An 8,605-nucleotide genomic window follows, 5' to 3' on the forward strand; every position below is an offset into this window, starting at 1 on the left:
TTAAGATATCCACTTTAAGTGGGAGTGGTCATTTGATCATTAAGATATCCCACTTCAAGGTTGTTCCTCTTCAAGGATAAGACACCTTGTCTTGTTAATTATAAAATCAATCGTTCAAATTGTTTGAACTACAACTTGTGCAACATATTGTAATAACATTAATAGTTTTTTATTTTAACAATAGGTGAACCATTATGTTTATTCATAATAAGCAAGGTTTATTCATTACGTTTTATACCAGATAAAGATACTTAGAGAACAAGTGACATTGTAATCATAAGTGGATACTACTCACATCAAGAGGAACTATCTCTATGGTTCGTGTTTATTTTTGCTTCTTTGAGTTAATACTTACACCAAGTGGGAGAATGTAACATTTTCCATATGTTAAAGCACTATTAAGTGGTGCAAGTAATAGGTCATTTATGGCCATTATGTTGTGGTTTAAAACGGAAGTAACGATTTCCGTTACTTAGCCTATAATGATGGCACGTAGGTTATTTAAGCACGGTCCTCTCACTGCTCAGCTCCTACTACAGCTTCACAGACTACACCATCTAGTTGCTTAGGAGACAAGTGGTAGAAAAAACTCTCTAAACCTCAATTTCAAGCAATGCAACTGAAATTACAACTATGGCTGGAGATTCTCGATCCTTTTGGCTTCCGCTATCAGGTTAGATCATTTACAATGAGTTATGAATGCATGTTTAATCTAACATGACAGCGTTTACCTCGACTATTTCCCCTTCTCCATTGGTTGCTACGAGTTTTACAAGTGATTCCCTGATTTATGGTGTGGCGACGCATGGAGTTCCAGAAGAACTCAAGCATTCGTGCAAGTGAAAATACAAATTTTAATTTTATCATAATTAAAAGTCCAAAAATCAAGCAATCGATATACATTAAAAATTAATACAATTTTCAACGCACACACAATTACAATTTCACCCTTGTAAATTAATTATGGAAACATATGTGATCTCATGTTCTCATGTGGAAAGGTGTTCTTTTATATATATATATATATATATATATATATATATATATATATATATATATATATATATATACACACACACACACACAGAGAGAGAGAGGAGACGGATCAGGTTAGAATCACATGCTCAGGAGAGGAATGAAAACACATCGCAGCCGTTCATCTGTCCACATCTAACGAAACAGAAACATTTTCCTTATTAAAAAAATGTGATGATATTTTTACAAATAATTTGAACTTTGAAGTGTAAGTAAATTGTGTTAAAAGTGTAAGTAACAGTTTCATAAAGTACACCTAAGTGCAAGTAAAATGTATTACAAGTGCAACAATACAATATACAACACGCAACAATTTAATATTAAGTGCACATAACATTATCATTAGGTACACCAATGTAAAAAGGTAAGTTACTTGTATTTTTAAGTGAAAATAGTTTCACTTTTAAGTGATTTTATTGCATACTTTCACCAATTACTTACACCTTTAACACATGTTAATTGCACCATAATTTGAATTATTTACAAAAATGTCACCGTCCTTTTTTAAAATTATATCTAATTCGTTAAATTTTGATAGATAAACAAGAGTTAATTACCGTTTTGGTCCCTCGACTATAGCGAAAGTATCAAATTGGTCCTCGGATTTCATTTTTGGCCGATTAAATCCTCAAGTATTAATTTTTTGTCCGATTTGATCCTCCGTCGATTGGGGTGTTAAGTGGCCGTCTACTTTGAGGGCATAATAGTCCTTTTAGTTGAGACTTTGAGGGTATTAGAGTATTTTCACCTGCTTTTCTCCCATTCACAAACTCGCTGACAGCGAAGCTCTCCTTCACCGGAGGCCTTAGGCTTCCGAAGATCACCGTTAGGGCCCCCTCCAAACAACTCTCTTGCTGCGGCTGCGGTGATCTGCGACGTCTCCAAAATGGTTGACTCGCCTGCAGAAAGCTATGCCGTCTCGCTCTGCGACATCTCCAAGTCGAACCGAACTCTGGAGAAAACCTCGGCTGACTTGGAGAAGTTAATCGAGAAAGTCTTCACAGAGGAATCGGTGTTCGATTTCTTCGCTAACCCTATGATGAGCGATGAGAAGAAGCGGGAGGTAGTTGCCGAGATCGCCAAGTCGTTTGAGCTCCAGCTGCAGGTGGTCAACTTCCTCAACATCCTCGTGGATATGGACTGCATGGAGCTGATCAAGGACATCATGCAGGAGTTCGAGATGGTGTACAACAAAATCACGGATAGTAGAGTCGGGGAAGTTGACCAAGGATCTTGTACTGTTGATTCATGGACCCAAGTAAGTAGCATCACTGCACTGTTACAGTAATTGGTTTGGCACTATCAAGAACTGCATGAAATAATATGTACGTATACTTCCCCGTGATTGCAATTTGAAAGCCTATAAGTTAAAAATACAGAGCAGACATACCATTCATAGCAATACATGGATGAGAGGAAGATAGTTTTGACATTTACTTGCTTGCTTTTTGTTCCTTCTCACAACTTATATTTATCCATCCAATCCACAGAAAGGTTCCCAAATACTTTAGGTAATGGATTCAAATCAATTTAAACTAAATACTTATATTTTTCAAAGCATGATGATTTTAATAAAATGCTTGATATTTTGAGCTACTGAAATTTTTAGTTCCTGCTTTGATGAATGCAGCCGCCCTTACTGGCTTATAATTTCCATTCACAGGAGGATTGATCTTTAAAATCATGTATAGGTAGTTTGGAACAAATGAAAATACGAATGAGTTGAAAAGATAGGAAGGTTTATTTTGACTAAGTCCAGAAAGTAGGCCTCATGAAGTTTCGCAATCTGGCCTGAAAGCTTCCTGAAGATTAGAGGGGTTGAACATTCTCAGCTTTGCCCTAAATTCACCTCTGAGACTAGAAATGAAACACTGCTTGACTCCTCTCTAGTGATGATAATCCAGAAGGGTGGTTTGCCGGAACTGAGGTGGTGCTCCTCCGCCGTAGACAGCCCTGAGAAGTTATTATTATTCTGCGCCAAGGTTCCAACTGATAAACTTCTGATCATCAAAGAAAAAGATGGATGACGACGACGAATATGCGTCTCAGAAAGACAGACAATTTGGATCCAGACCAGAAGAGAAGTTAAAGTATACTCTTCTCTAGGCTAGGGAGGATGAGAGTGGATCTTCGATCTTCTTCTTTAAATATGAGAATGAAGGAAACGAATGAAAGTTCCTATTTTGCCCTCAAAAGAGACGGCTAGTTAACACCCAAACTAACTACGGAGGATTAAATTGGACAAAAAATTAATACTTGAGGATTTAATCGGTTAAAAATGAAAGCGGAGGAGCTACGTTGGAAAAAGATTCTCTCTATTTTGCTGACAGCACCCATTAATTTGGATAAATTAAGTCGGTCGGCATGTAGTGCTCGGGCGTCGGTGCCACTGTCCCTTATTGCCTAGCCTATCGCCAACAACACTGCGCACTCCTTAATAATAACAACGCTCTCTTCACTTTTTTGTTTTCTCTGTATTTTTATTTTTAATATTTTACATAGGATGAATGCATTCTAAAATACAATTAATTAATTGTTGGAAATCTATTCCAAAATTATATAAGGAGTATACTCTTTAAAAATAGCTGGGGTGTCGGATATTATTTTTTTTGGGTTGTTGTCCAAGGTATCCCCTCTTCCCAACTGTCATCATCACATTAAGTGGTAGGGGCTGGCCAAATGATTTGCTCCATTCACATAGGTGGGGATTGAATCCCCAACCTCATGCTTAAGGGACAAGGTGCTGAACCACCACGCCAACCATGTTGGTTAGTGTCGAATATTATGATACATATACTTTGTGATATTTTACAATAATTTACAAACCGCATAAAAAAAATAAATTGAACTATAAACAACTATACAACAAACACGATTAAAAAATATTGAAAAGAATCAAATTTATGACTTTTAGGTAAGAGAGTAATGTTTCAATGTTCCATCCACTCGACTACCTCGAACTATAAAAAATTGTGCAATGGGCTAAACCAAAAGAATGTTAACAAGAATCAAACTTATAACTTTTAGGTAAAAGAGTCATGTTCTATCCACGTACTCGACTATCTCTTTCGAGTTAAGCTTCCATTTATTTGTAACTATTAAATTAGATCATTATATTTATTTAATTTATTGTTGTTAAATGCGTTAAGCTTTTATTTATTTGTATGTAGCTATTAAGTTAGTTCATTATATTCATTTACTATGTATTTATTAGTGTATCTATTCTATTTATTTTATAAGACATGCAATTCATGATTTGCAAAACTATGAGTTTTTTGTTTTTGTTTTTGTTTAACTTTTGTTTTTTCCTTTATCAATAGCAAAAATATATAGACTTACACACATTTGGTACATTAAAAAATGATTTTTTTTTTGTATTAATTTCCCTTTTCTCTTAAACTTGATTATTATTATTTCTTCAAATGCTTAAAATATTGTGGAGATCGAAATTAGAAGATATATACTAGTTATGATCTTTTTAAAAGTAAGATATTAATTTATTTTATCAGTTGTATTCTAATTTTAAAATTTATTTTGTTGCTTAATTTGTTTTAAGTAAAAACTTAGTTTTGGTATAGAACTATAAATATTACTCCAATTGACTATCTATTCTATTGATATAATTTTATCTTTTTTGGTCCTTAATTTGTTTTAACTAAAATATAAAACTCAAATTTTACTATCATTGTTAAATTTAAATCATATCTATACAAATTCCTCTTTGAAAATTTAAAAAGGTTTTCTATCTTCATTTAATTTGAATAATAAATAGGGATAAACTACAAATAAGTCATTGTACTATTTGGGAACAAGCAATTAGGCCATCGAACTCGAATAACCCTCAAATAAGCTACTGAACTCAGAATAACAAAGTAATTAAGCCATTTAAACTGGAAAAAAGAGCAATTAACCCATTTTTAAAATTTTCGACGACAATTTTTGGCACCGGCGACCATTTCCGACATCCGACAACCATTTCCGGCAACCGGCGACGATCGAGACTTATTTGATCTTTTTTACGATTTAAAAAATGGTCAGCGGTGTCGGAAATTGTCGCCGGAATTTTAAAAATGGGTTAATTGATCTTTTTTTCGATTTTAATACCTTAATTGCTTTGTTTTTCCGAGTTCAGTGACTTATTTGAGGGTTATTCGAATTCGATGACCTAATTGTTTGTTCCCAAATAGTACGATGGCTTATTTATAGTTTATCCCTTATAAATATAATGATTCTACTATACCATATATAAATTCAACTTTAATTTGTTTAAATTACAGCTTTATAACTAGAAATTGTATTATTTCAAATCTTGTAATTTTATAGAAATTTGAAATTGAAATTTATATTATGTAATTTGTAGTTTAAATATGTTGTGAAATTAAACGTATCATCACATGAATAGTTGTATGGCTTCGATTGTAGTAAAGTAATAAGGTAAAGAAAAAGACAGAAAATACAGAGGGAATCATCAATCATTTTATTAATCACCCTTCAGTCCAATATATACAAGAGATACAGAATTCTAATATAATACCTCTAGTGATGTCCACATAAACACTCCCTCTTGGACATTAATATATCATACTCATGCCTCATTAAAAACCCCACTAGAAAATCCAGTGAGAAAAACGTAGTTGAGGAAAAGAATACATGAAATATATGCATTCATATGTTGCACTAACTGCCTCGTTAAAAACCTTTAATTAAGAATCAAAACACAATCAAAGGAAAAAACAAGTGCAGTTGATGGTCTTCAAGACCCAACTCCATTGGTTATGCATAGACTGAAATAATAAATAAGCAAATAAATAACTTTGTTAGCAGTTCTTTAATGAACACATAATGACACATATTATTTGCATATTCCTTCATCAAGAGGAAAACACTCAGTCCATCTGGACTAACGTCTCCAGGACATAATTATTCAAGATATTTCAAGAGTGACAATATTTCTTTACTAGATCTAGTATTATGATTCTTATCTTTTGCACCGATAGGTGTCCCACCCTTTTGGGTCAAGGAACATCGGTAGATATTTTTTGTCCAAGTTGGGGAAGGTATATGGAATCTAGGCACTCTTTTATGATCAATAGATATATTTGACAGATTATTTGCTAAAATTGTAAATTAATTATCTTCTAAACTTCTAGTCCAATCTAACTAGTACGTAGATTTAAATAATCAAGATCTTTCCATTTCATGGAATTTCTCAGCATTCTATTAAATTTGGGCCCATATCTCCCGCTAATGCCTTAAAATGATCTTAATAGGTATGCAGTTATTGTACCTTATTAATTATTGATCCCCTTTCATCGATGGGAATCAGACAAGCTAACAAATGGAAAAACACACTCATCAAACTACAGATGCCTACAGACAAAAACCTTGTTAGTGTTCAGGTCCATGCAACGATAACCACAAAAAGGCTCTGGATAACCTAAGAAGAGAAAAGGAGATGACCTAAAAGTCAACTTGTGACGATTGTAAGGACGGAGATGTGGGAAACATAAGCAACCAAAAACTCAAAGAAAAGTGTAAGACGAAGGAGCTGAGACCGATGAAGCTTATAGTGTGGACTGACGTTCCCCAAAACAAGAGTAGGCATCTTGTTAATAAGATAAACTGCAGTTTCAAATGCATACTCCAAAAAATGAGAAGGAACAGACACTTGTACCATTAGAGCCAAACACGTCTCAACAATGTGATGGTGGCGATGCTCAACGCGACTATTTTGTTCATGAGTGTAGACACAAGACTGATGGTGAACAATACCCAAAGTTGACAAATGAGAATGTAACTTCTTATATTCACCCCCCAAGTCTAACTGAATAGATTTAATTTTATGAGAAAAAAAACGTTCAACCATGTCATGAAATTGACCAAAAATCGCATACAGTTTAGTTTTCGAATGTATAGGATAATACCAAATATAACGAGAGTAATCACCCACAATGAGCACACAATAACGATAGCCACTAGAAGACATAAAGGGCGATGGCCCCCAAATATTCGTACAAACTAAATCAAGAACATTAGAATTAGAAGAGTCAACACGGGAAATGGGAAAACGAGATGATTTCCCAAGCTAACACACTGAACAAACTAAATTATTATTAATAGAGGATGAACTAACAGGACACGATTGCAAAATGTGACAAACACGTGCTAATGAGGATGACTCAAGCAATTATGCCACACGGAGGGAGACGCACGCGTAGAGAGCAATGCAGTAGGACCACTACGAGACATAGGTAGCGAATAGATGCCCCCTGAACTTTTACCTCTAAGCAGGACCACCTTGGTTTGAAGATCTTTCACAAGGAAAGAAGAATGGTGAAACTAAACAAAAAAAAAAATTTATTATCCACAGGAAACTTCTAGGCAGATAATAATGAAGCAGAAAGACCCGAAAATGTATAACATCGGATTATTGAAAAGATCTAGAAGGAGTGGAAATCGAAGCATGACCAACACTAACAATAGGTAAACATGTGTCGTTACCAACACATAAAGTGTCAGATCTAGTATATCTAGAAGAAGACGATAAGGTTGAGATATCCAATATAGCATGATTGGTAGCATCCGTATCAAAGAACCAAGTCTGAGCACCCAATGAGGTCAAATCATCACCACCCGAAAAAATCATATGAGCCTGAGGATTGTCACCGACAGTAATAAGATAACGATGTATGCCCCTAACCATTACAAATCTAACACAACTAAGGAGACGACCGAGAGCACTTCCCCCGACTGAGACCACTACCTCCTTCGCTATTTCCATCGCCCACGCCCTCGCTGAGAAGAAGAACCAGCACGGCCAACACCTCTGGAGTTTCCACTACGACTCACGGCCATGGTAGTGGGTTGCACCGAACCTGTTGTAACAACAAAATCCTCAGCACACATAAATTCTTGTGCAACCAGAAAATCAAAAAGCTCCTCAAACATGACCGGCTCCCCCTTCGTCGTTAGCGAAGCAACCAGCGAGCGATACTCTGGTCGAAGACCCTAAAAAACATACAGATTCTAGTCGTCTAATGTTATTGGCCATCTAGCAAGAGCAAGATCCTCCACTTGAACCTAAGCACACTTAAGAAAACCTGCGATGGATTCATCTCCCTACTGGAGACCTTGAACCTGTCCAAGGAGACAAAGAGCATGGGCACGCGTCGCCGATCTGAATGCTTGCTCAACCGACTACTAGACAGTCATGGACGTAGTCTTCCTAACGACAAGATACATGACCTCCTCAGAGAGAGAGAGAGGAGATCAGCATGGAAAGGATAGCCTGGTTGTGTTGAGTCCATACAGCACAAGAGAGAGAGAAATCGGCGCCAGAATAGTAGCATAGGCTGAGGAAGACATATTAGCAACAGCGATAAGCGACACCTCCAGCAGGCAAGGCAGTGAACTATCGACAAAGCCAATTAAATTATGACCCCGCAAGAACGGCACCAATTGCATGCGCCAAAAGAGATAATTTTAGGACATAAGCTTGATAGAAATAAAATGATGGGTAAAGAATTGTTACCAACCACCGGAACAGAGGTGGCAGCACCGGAGATAGTCC

At 35.9% G+C, this 8,605-nt stretch overlaps 1 pseudogene; it reads left to right on the forward strand.

Moving 5' to 3' along the window:
- Positions 1–633: 633 nt before the first annotated feature.
- Positions 634–3,062, forward strand: LOC116024345 (annotated as a pseudogene).
- The last annotated feature ends 5,543 nt before the right edge of the window (positions 3,063–8,605 follow it).

The sequence above is a fragment of the Ipomoea triloba genome, chromosome 7, assembly GCF_003576645.1.
Source record: "Ipomoea triloba cultivar NCNSP0323 chromosome 7, ASM357664v1".
Classification (NCBI taxonomy): domain Eukaryota; kingdom Viridiplantae; phylum Streptophyta; class Magnoliopsida; order Solanales; family Convolvulaceae; genus Ipomoea; species Ipomoea triloba.